An 11,167-nucleotide genomic window follows, 5' to 3' on the forward strand; every position below is an offset into this window, starting at 1 on the left:
TCTTTGTGATTTCTTAATGGTTTCTACTTCCATTTTTAGGTCCTGGATGGTTTTGCTCAATTCCTTCATCTGTTTGTTTGTGCTTTCCTGTAATTCCTTAAGGGATTTTTGCATTTCCTCTTTAAGGGCTTCTACTTCTTTACTCGTGATCTCCTGTAATTCTTTAAGGGACTTTTTTTGTTTCCTCTTTAAGGGCTTGTACCTCTTTACCTGTGTTCTCCTGTATTTCTTTAAGGGAGTTATTCATGTTCTTCTTAAATTCCTCTAGCACCATCGTGACATATGATTTTAGATCCAAATCTTGCTTTTCTGGTGTTTTGGGATATCCAGGACTTGCTGTGGTCGGAGTACTAGGTTTTGATGAAGCCAAGTAGTCTTGGTTTCTGTTGGTAAGATTCTTGCATTTGCTTTTCACCATCTGTTGATCTCTGCTGTTAGATGTTCTTGCTGTCTCTGACTAGAGCTTGTTCCTCCTGTGGGTCTGTAAGCCTGTGCCAGCACTTCTGGGAGATCAGCTCTCCTCTGGTAAAACCCTGGCGCAGGTGGCTGTGGATCAGTTGTCTGTCCTGAGTCCTGGGGACAGAGCCCACTCTGGAGACAGGATCTCTACTTGGGGGAAAGGTGCAAAGAGAGCTGTGGACCTGTTGTCCCTCCTAGGTGTGGAGGGAGGTTGAGAGGATCCTGTCCAAGCTGCTCTGCCACTTGTGAGACCTGTGCCTCCTGGCTGGTCCCGCCTTAGAAAGTCACTGGAGAGAGAATGGTGGATATCACCCAAGTCCCTGGGTTAGAGCACTCCGTGAAGGCAGGCTCTCCACTTGCAGGGAAGGGGCAGAGAGGGCTATGGATCCACAGCTATCACTCCATACCAGTTTACCACATCAAAGGAGGGGAGTGTAGGGCAGGCTCTCTGTGGCAGAACTAGTGGAGAGGGAGAAAACCCAGTCCAGCTGAGCCTCTTGGGGCTGAGCAGAGATGGGAGTCTGTCCGAAAGACCATGTTTTAAGCAATCATTTTCTTATTGATTTTTTACTCTTGACTTAGATATCTAATGCAAATTAAGGTTTTTATCTTTACCAATAAGAAGAATGTAAGTTTTGAATTAGTTACAATAAGCCTCTCATGTGTATGAAGGCTTGTATGTGTGAACCAATCAGAGACATTAACTTTATATTTGGATCAGTAGAGCTTTTATGCAAATAGAGAACTGTTTTTGTACCAATCACAGCAGCACACATTTTATAGCTGACATATGAACTTTATACAGATTTAGATTTGTGTTTGAACCGATCACAGCACCTTATATTTTTTAGCAGTCTTCTTTAGATCAATTACAGCTTACATTCACAAATGAAGGTTTATATTGAAACCACTTACAGCACTATCACTTTTTTACCAGTCAGTTTTCTACCAATTGTTGCAAAACTCTTATGTAAATGAAAGCTTCTGTTCTAACCAACAATATCAATCGTTATTATAGCACTCACGACGACAGCTCTCCTATGCACAAAAACACTGTGTTTATACCAATTATAACATTATTCATTTTTACAACTGCCATAGGAATCTCATGCAAATGAAAAATTGTGTTTGAACAAAGCAAAACATTGTCAGTTTTGAATTATCTGTTTTGCACCATTAGTATAAACTTTTTATGCAAATGAAGATTTGTACTTGTACCAATCAGAATAGTTTCCCATTTGTATCAGTCACAGAAGTCCTTTTATGTAAATGATGTTATTTTTTTTGTACACAAATACCTGCAATATCCTTTTTGAGTTAGTCATAGCAGATCATTCATGTAAAAGAAGGTTTGTGTTTGCACCAATTTTGGCATTTTCCATTTTTTTTGTCAGTCACACAAGTCTGTTTTCTAAGCACACAGGAGATGTATTCTCCTTCTAACACCTAAGTATACATACTCTAAGCTTAGAGTTTATGGAGGCTTGTGATATTAAAGAGAGGAGGAGGTAGCCTGGAGTGGGGCCCCTGGGTGTGGGGACACACAGTGGCTACCGCAAACACCTCCACAGCTGTTGCTGCCACCACCACTGCTGCCACCAGTGCTGCCACAATCAATGCTCTGTTGGGGGAGGCTCTCATGGCATGAGGAAGTAGGATGAGTGAGACCCGAGCTCAAGCCAAAGGCATGGAGGAGGGACCAACAGGTCTACCTGGGCAAGCTGACCAGCATATATCACAGTTTAAAAAGAAAGGTTATGTACACTATGTTACAACTCCCAACTAGGCAGTGACTGATAATGCTTTGACTATACTCTTTATTTGGCGGTGACATTGAGGATTATAAATCAAAAGGAACTGACTTGTTGTTCACCGGTTTATACAGGACTCACATTATCTATGACTTTTTAAAACTACGACCTGTTAAAATGAATGTTTCTACAGATGCCCGTGTACAATGCCATGTGCTGAGAATGATTTCAGACTTATTAAATGCAAGCTTGTTTAAAAAAAAGATTCCAGTAATGTCTGGGCTGCATGACCACCATCTGAGCATTGCAAGACTGGAGTGGCTGGCTCAAGCTGGATGGACACAGCAGCTGCCTTGGTATCAACTTTCTTTGGTTCTGCCTGCTCAAGAACCTGTGTGTAACCTGTCAGAGACAATGTGCTACAGGTGGTCATATCCATGAGAGGTAAGTGAAAGTTTCCTTTCCGAAGAAATAAGGTTGGCAGTACCACATTGCTACAAAGTTAGAAGACTTGAAGACTTTGCCTCTCTCTCTCTGTTTTTGTTCAGATTTTGTTCAGATTGTGCATTAGAAGGAACTGGGAAACAGCAGCCAATGATATTTCTAACTGTGATGGTTATTATATCAGGCGATGACCTGTACGGGACAGATTTATACTTCTTTGATGAGCATATGTCTGCTAATAAAAAGACTGGAGAAGACAAACTATTTCACCAAATAGAGATCCATAAGCCCATATTTTATGATATCCAAAACAGTATAATGTAATAAGGAAAGGACATGCTGATCACTTGTAAGTTTGTCACTTATGTCATGCTAACAAGGAGGGTCAACTAAACTTGTGTAAAACCCAAGACACTTTGTGCTTATAACAATACAATGAGGTGTTTGCTATGTCACATATATTGTGGAGTCCTCTACTGCCATACAAACTACATGACATGATATGCCACAAGTATTGAATATATATTATTTTCCTTGCAAGTGAAATAAAGGCAATAACATAACTTAAGAAAAACTCCAGGGGCTGGAGAGATGGCTCAGCAGTTAAGAGCACTGACTGCTCTTCCAGAGGTCCTGAGTTCAATTCCCAGCAGCCATATGGTGACTCACAACCATCTGTAATGAGATCTGATGCCCTCTTCAGGTGTGTCTGAAGATATCTACAGTGTACTCATATACATAAAATAAATGAATCAATCTTTAAAAAAAAAAGAAAAGAAGAATTCCAGTACAAACCAAAACAGTCTCCTTCCTTATCAATCATTTCAGTACAGTGAATCAAGTGTTTATACCTTACTATGAGCACTGTGGGGACTTGATGATTTTAATCTATTACCCAGCTCAAGTGGGGTGTGAGCTATCAGGACTGGTTTCTGTAGAGATAAAAGATCAGAATTAGTAGTCCATAATATTTCAGAAATACTGACTTTCTTTTGCAGTGGAAATCACAGATCAGTATTGATTGTGTTCCTAACAATCCCTTGTTTTGAGAGCTTTGTTTGGGTTAGGTATTACAACAGAAGCCACTGAGGAGATTGTTGCCAACAGAAAAAGGATTCAAGATGTCAAGCTTGAATACTGTAAAGTAGTTTCACAGTGTAACTTCCATTATACTGTATGACAGGGGAAACTTTTTTGCCTATAACTCACTATCCTTCTGGATGTCATGTTCTGTAGTTAGGCAAGAAGTGTTTGTCAGTATAAATTGCTATTCAAGTCTTCTCAGGAGGTGCTATTATAAAATCAAGAACCTCTGAAATCCAAGAACAAGCTTAAGTGGTTTTCCAAGGAAAGTTTCTCTTATTTTACCTTCAAGCAGAGAGTAAATGTACACTTTTTTATGGTGTTATTACCTAGCTAAAAGCTGCTCTTTACTTGGCAGTTATTGCCACTTTTGTCTGCAAGATATTTCTCCATGTCTCACCTGCAAATGCACTGGGATGTCTGGTTTTTTTTTTCCTGCCTGAAGAGTGGACCTGTCTTTTCAGACAATAAAAGATAGTGTCATCTTATTTCCCACACGTACTCTGAGGGTTTCAATCATTTCTTACTGCTTAGTGGTATAGTTTTAATCTGTGCTTTCTCTTTTCCTGGCAATAAATTGCTTACATGACATGTCCCAGCTTTGGTTGCAGCCCAGCATGCCATACCTTTATTTCAAGTAAATATGGCTCCTCATAGTTTTCACACCTACCTTCCATGACCGCCAGTCTTAGAGATGGAGAACTCTCATACTAATGGAGGAATTTTTATCTGTCAACATAGACAGACACATAATACCATAGCAGGGGAGGTCTCCTAGGAATGATACAGATCCTTTAATCAGTTATTGATGAGTAAAGGAACACAAACCCCTTTTCTCTTCCACTTAGCTCTGTCCTTTTCTGGCATGTTCCCAGGGCTATCCCTGGGTTCTGGTTCATTTCTGTTGCTGTTGTGGTTATCCTAGCAAAAAGGTTTAATGTAAAATTTAAACCTACTACTACAAGACTCTCATGCTTATGAAGGCTCCTGATTGAAGCAACAATAGCAATCACTTTTTTCCACTCACAAAATCCCTACTATGCAAATGAAGGTTTGTGTTTGGACCCATCAGAGTACTCGTGTTTATACCAAACACAAAAGGACTCCTAAGAGAATGAAGGACTATGTTTTACCAATCACAGAATTGTATACATTTACCACTGACATAGCCATCGTATGCAAATAAATGTTTCTGTTCCTACCAATAAGAGGAATGTATGTTTTATATCAGTTACGACTGCACTTATACACAGGAAGGCTTGAGTTTGAACCAACCACACCACTCATTTTACAAGTGTCACAATAAACCTAGTATGCAAATAAATGACTGTGTTTGCAACAATCACAATATTTTACATTTGGTCATTGACTGAAGTGAGTATTTTATGCAAATGAAGGCTTGTATTCGGTCCAATCACAGCACTCACTATTGTACCAATCACAAAATGACTTTTATGCAATGAAGGACCACATTTTCACCAATTGTAAGGTTTGTCAACCCTTTAGCAAAACTATTTATTAGAATTGCACATATTATATTAAGAATACCAGTAGTGATGAGAGCTACCTTAACCAAAACAAGAGTGGCTACAACTTTGAAAAAGTCTATTGAATTTACTCCCTAATTTACAGCTTCCCAATTGTTCCTATGGAGATAAAGAAATATGTGTATAGCATTGAGCCCTCCTCAGTGTACCTCTGAGTGCTGATATGGGTTAAGATGAGGTGCTTTCATCAGAGTTTAAATCAGTGTGCTGACTCCTTCTTCAAGAATGCTTTTCTATCCATGCTACTAGTTGAATAATGTAATATTTATTGATATTTCTAATGTTGTTCTGGGGCAAGCTCCATGGCTTCCTTTATCACATTATTTTTATTATATTTACTTACTTCTGGGGCAGGGGCCTCATCCACATGCCAAGGCATAGCTGTGTAGGTCAACGGATAAGTTACAGGAATCAATTCTCTCCTTTCATCCTGGAAGCACACAAGATTAAGTTCTCAGGTTATTGGGCTCGGTGAAATGCTCTTTTACCTACTCAGACATCTTGCAGACCCACCTTATCTTGATTACCCATAACAAATGGTTCAGGGACCAACAACAAATAGGATGATTATAATGCAAGAAGCTTTTTTATTAAAAGTGTTGGAACTCAGTGCTTTCAGAAGTCTACATTGCTGCCACCTAACATTTCCCCCCTTTCTGATGTTCTAAAAAAAAGAAATCCTCCAGGTGCTTGAAGCAGTTCATGCTTTGTATTAGGGTATAAGCCTGTATTCATTGCTATGGAGGAGACTGGAGCACAAGGATTAAAAGCTCAAGGCCAACATTGGCTACAGACTGTGTTCAAGGACAGCCTTAGGAATTTAGTGAGACAGTATCTTAAAATGAATGGGAAAAGTAGGATGGGCTATATATAATATGCTCAGTTCTAGAGAACTCACTTCATTTGGTTCAACTCAATCCTTGGTTCAAATAATCTAATAGCCTGCTCAAGGATCACACACATTTCCATACAGTGGAAGATATTCCTGAGAAAGATTTAAAATTTTATTTCTGTTCAGAGAGGAAACCTTTTCACCACCCTTTTGCAGAGAAATATATCATTTTGGCAGTTTCTCTCAAATGCTAGGTAAAGAAATTAAACTCTTTTATAGGTCAAGCAGATGCATCAGCTGTTGTGCACCTTTACAATGACACCATCTAATGGAAATAGATCAACACAGTGTACACCCAACAGTAAAACTGATTCTGATTAAAGAAGCTAGGGTTTGCGGATGTAGGCCCTTTTACAGAGTTCCTGCTTAACATACACAAACCCCTGAGTTCAGTACTCAGCACTGTATAAACCATGCATGATGTACATTATTTTAATTCCAGCATTCAAGATGTATTCAGTTCCTGGCCAACATGAGTTAGGTGAGATCCTATTTCAAACAATAACTGCAAAAGGTAGATTTCTACATTTCTGTGCCTTTGTCCTAATAAGGAGAAATATCTGCTACAATTCAAATGAGGTAAGCATAATTTTATTGTTGTAAGTATAGACACTAAGCATTGTTTAACACAGAAAAGCACCAATTAGGTTTCTCCAAAAGAAAAACATGTATTCCTATCAGCAGTCCTACCCTGCAACCTTCTCACTTCATCCCAAACATTGCTTCCCACAAGAGCCTATACATGAGCATTGCCTTGGAAGTTTGTGAAATCCATGTGCTATCTGATTTAAGCATATGGTATTATCATCCCTTGGCATCAGTAGTTTCTCAAGTGTCTCAAGTCAAGGTATTGAGATGATATATAGGTAGCCATAGAACTTGTGCCCAACACCAATCATACCATTCTCCATTTTATCACTGATTTAAGAATTGTATGCAACTGAAGACTTGTGTTTGGACCAATCACAATACTCATCTTTCTACCAATCATAAAATGAGTTCTATGCAAAGGGAGAACCAGGTTTTCACCAAACATAACATTGTATATTTTTAATAACATAGGCATCTTATGCACAAGAATGTTTGTGTTTTCCCCAATGAAATCATGTTTTGTACCATTTAAAACCCAGCCTCTTATGAAAGTGAAGGCTTGGCAGGAGGAAATAGGGTGAAAAGCGGCTACAACGCCGAGCGGAGGAGGTAGGAACCTGATTTCCAGAAGCAGCTGGGTAGGCACCATGGCTGGGAGCACCACCATTGAGGTGGTAAAGTGCAAGATCCAGGTTCTGCAGCAGCAGGCTGATGCGGAGGAAAGGGCAGAGTGCCTCCAGCGGTAAGTCAAGGGAGGCAGCAGTAGGCCAGGAGCAGGCTGAAGCTGAGGTAGCCTCCTTGAACTGCAGGATCCAACTGGTTGAAGAGGAGCTGGACAGTGCCCGGGAGCGCCTTGCCACTGCTTTGCAGAAGCTAGAGGAAGCAGGAAAGGCTGCTGATGAGAGTGAGAGAGGTTTGAAGGTGATTGGAAATCAGGCTCTAAAAGATGAAGAAAAGATGGAACTTCAGGAAATCCAGCTAAAGGAAGCAAAGCATATTGCAGAAGAGGCAGATAGGAAGTATGAAGAGGTGGCTCATAAGTTAATGATTATTGAAGGAGACTTGGAACGCACAGGGGAACGCGCCAAGCTGTCAGAGTCCCCCATTGCCCGAGGGACAGATGAGCAGATCAGACTGATGGACCAGAACCTGAAGTGTCTGAGTGCTGCTAAAGAAAAGTACTCTCAAAAAGAAGAACAAATAAAGATTCTTACTGATAAACTCAAGGAGGCAGAGACCTGTGCTGAGTTTGCTGAAAGATCAGTAGCCAAACTGGAGAAGACCATTGATGACTTGGAAAATAAGCTGAAGTGCGCCAAAGAGAAGCATCTCTTGTGCATAAAGGATGCTGGACCAGACCCTGCTGGACCTGAATGAGATGTAGACCTTCCCCCATCCTTGCCCTACGGCTGCTCCTCCCTCTGACCTTGACTCCACCTGAGGCCGGCCTCCCTGAAGCTGACCTTTAAACTGAGGGCTGATCTTTTTAACTGAAGGCTGATTTCCTTCCTGCCAATCCCTCTACCCCTCTTGTCTTTTTCACAAAACTGTGTCAGCCTCTTCCCAGAGTTCCAGCAGGAGGGGCTGAACACCTTTGGCAACAATATTCAAGGGAATGTGAGCACCACGCAAAGCGTCTTCAACGCAGTTGTGATATGCACAATGTGATTACTTTTTGTCTTACAACCATTTTTAACATTCCAAACACTTCTGCAGCTTGGAGCAGCACATTTTAGCTTAACGGATACTGTCTCACCATGGAGGAGAAACACAGGAATGGGCCTGCCTTCCTTAAAGCCAGCAGAGCCCAGGCAGGCTCTACCGTGGGAGACCTCAGTACACTGCACCAAGTCTTAGCCAAACAACAGGGGGGTTCAAGGAAGTTAGCCAAAACCAAAAAAACTGTTCCAGGCTGTGAAGGTTTTCAGCTTTGATATCTTTGAACAACTTTATACCTATTTTTATTTTTTACTTTTTCCATCAAATGTGACCAAATAAGACAGCGAGCTGTCTGAGACAGCCCGAACTTCCAGGGCCTCATGCGTGATAGGCAAGTGTGCAAGTGGCAGACCCGGCCCTGAGCCCAAACTTGTCTCAACTCTATCCCTTTCCCAGCTGCTCAAAAATGGATCATGCTGCCTCTTAGTGTTGTGGGACCTCTTAGTGTTCGCCTGTCCCCGAGGGAGACAGAGAAGGAAAATTATGTTTGGGCCACTGATTTAGCCACATGAAAGTCATCTTATTGCCCTTTCCTGAAGCTGCTGTCTCTAAAGTGCCATCTCATTGTGCTGGAGAAATCTTGAATAGCTTATGTGAAAAAAAAAAGAACTTTTTAAATTTTATATTATTTTGAAATTTTGTTTTGGGGGGGTTAGGTTACCTTGGCCAACCCATTGGTTGTGAGAATTCTTTATAGTCTATGGGCTAGTGGTGTGCTGATCTTTCAAGTGTCCCCATCCAATTGCCATGTTCAGTGGTTTCTTCTCAGCCTGCAGATTCCTGGCTTGTTTGTACTCTCCTCCAACCAGAGAAAAAGAACCCCATAGTACAACTGTTTTGATACTGAATTTTGACAAGTGACATTTTGAAATAAAGAACCAATTCCTCAAAAAAAAAAAAAGAAGAAAGTGAAGGCTTATGTTTAAACCAAACAATACACTTAATTTTAACCATGTCACAATATATTTACTATGTAAATGAGGAACTGTGATTGCACTAATTCAACCATTCTCCATTAGATCATTGTCAAAATTAAGCATTTTATGCAAACTAAGGCTTGTATTTAGACCAATCACAGCACTTAGTTTTAAACCAGTCACAATAGCCTTACTATGCAATTATGGACATGACTTGCAAAAAAAGACAAAATTGTTGGTTTTGCTCATGGGAAAGGCCTCTTATTCACATGAAGGATGCATTTGGACCAAGTTAGTGTGTTTTCTAGCCAAAATGTGTTTCTGTATCAGTGGGGCTGATGCAGATCCTTTAATCAGTTATTGATTACAAAGTGGTTACATACAACCTTACAAGTGATTGTTTATGTTTAATCATTCAAAGCACTAATTTTTAGTCACGTCACCATAGCCATATTATACGAATGAAAATCATGTTTGCATGAATCCCCTTGCATTCTCCATTTTATCAATAAATGAAGCAAGCATTTTATGCAAATGAAGCCTTATGTTTGGACCAATCTTACTACTCAAGTTTGTACCAATCACAAAATGCATCCTATACAAATGAAGGTCCATGTTTTTACCAATCAAAACACCTTTAACCTTAGTGAAGACTTAGGCATTTTCTTAAAATGAACTTTGTATTGGGACCAATCTCTGGAGTATTTTGTTCCAGTTAATTCCATGCCTTTTATGCAGATGAAGGTTTATGTTTAATCCTCTCAAAGCACTTCTTTTTAGCCAACTCACTATAGCCTTACTATGCTTATTCTTTACTTGGCAGTATTGACACTTTTGTCTGTAATTTATCTCCCTATGCTACAACAGCAAATGCACTGGGAAGTCTGTTTTTTTCCCTCCTTGGAGAGTAGACTTGTCTTTTCAGACAGCAGAAGATGGTGTCTTCTTTCCCACACCTGCTCTGAGGGTTTTAGTCACTTCCTACTGCTTAGTGGTATAGTTTTAATCATTGCTATTTTCTTGGCAATAAATTGCTTCCTTCATATAGCCCAACTTTGGTTGCAGCCCAGCATACCATACCTTTATTTCAAGTAAATATGGCTCCTCATAGTTTTCACACCTACTTTCCATGACCTCCAGTCTTAGAGATGGAGAACCCTCATACTAATGGAGAAAGCTTTGTCTGTCAACATAGAAACACATAATACCATAGCAGGGGAGGTCTCCTAGGGCTGATGCAAATTCTTTAATCAGTTATTGATGAGTGAAGGGACACAAACACTCCCTCTCTTGTACTTAAGGCTGTCCTTTTCTGGCATGTTTCCAGTGCTACCCTGAGGTTCTGGTTTAGTTTCTGTTGCTTTTTCAGTTATCCCAACAAACAACAACAAAAACAAAAACAAAAAAGAATTATTTGGCCTACAATTCCAGGTTACTATCCATCATTTCTGGGGGGTCAAGGCAACAACCCAGTTTAGGAATGTCACATTCACAGTCAAGGGCAAAGAGAGAAAGAATGCATTCTGGATCTTTGACTGCTTGCCTTCATCTAGTTTTCTCAATTCTTACATTATTCAGGATCCAGTGCTTAGGTAATGCAGCTGGCCATGGTAGATTAGTTCATTCTATAAAAACCAACAAGTGTGCAGGTTATATTATACTATACTATATTATATTATATTAAATTAAATTTTCTTTTTTTTTTATTTTTATTTTTTATTTTAGATATTTTCTTTATTTACATGCGAATTTCTCCTTTCCCAG

At 39.9% G+C, this 11,167-nt stretch overlaps 1 pseudogene; it reads left to right on the plus strand.

Moving 5' to 3' along the window:
- Nucleotides 1–7,414: 7,414 nt before the first annotated feature.
- LOC116091588 lies at nt 7,415–8,151 on the plus strand (annotated as a pseudogene).
- Nucleotides 8,152–11,167: the final 3,016 nt, after the last annotated feature.

This window comes from Mastomys coucha, chromosome X (genome assembly GCF_008632895.1).
Source record: "Mastomys coucha isolate ucsf_1 chromosome X, UCSF_Mcou_1, whole genome shotgun sequence".
Classification (NCBI taxonomy): Eukaryota; Metazoa; Chordata; class Mammalia; order Rodentia; family Muridae; genus Mastomys; species Mastomys coucha.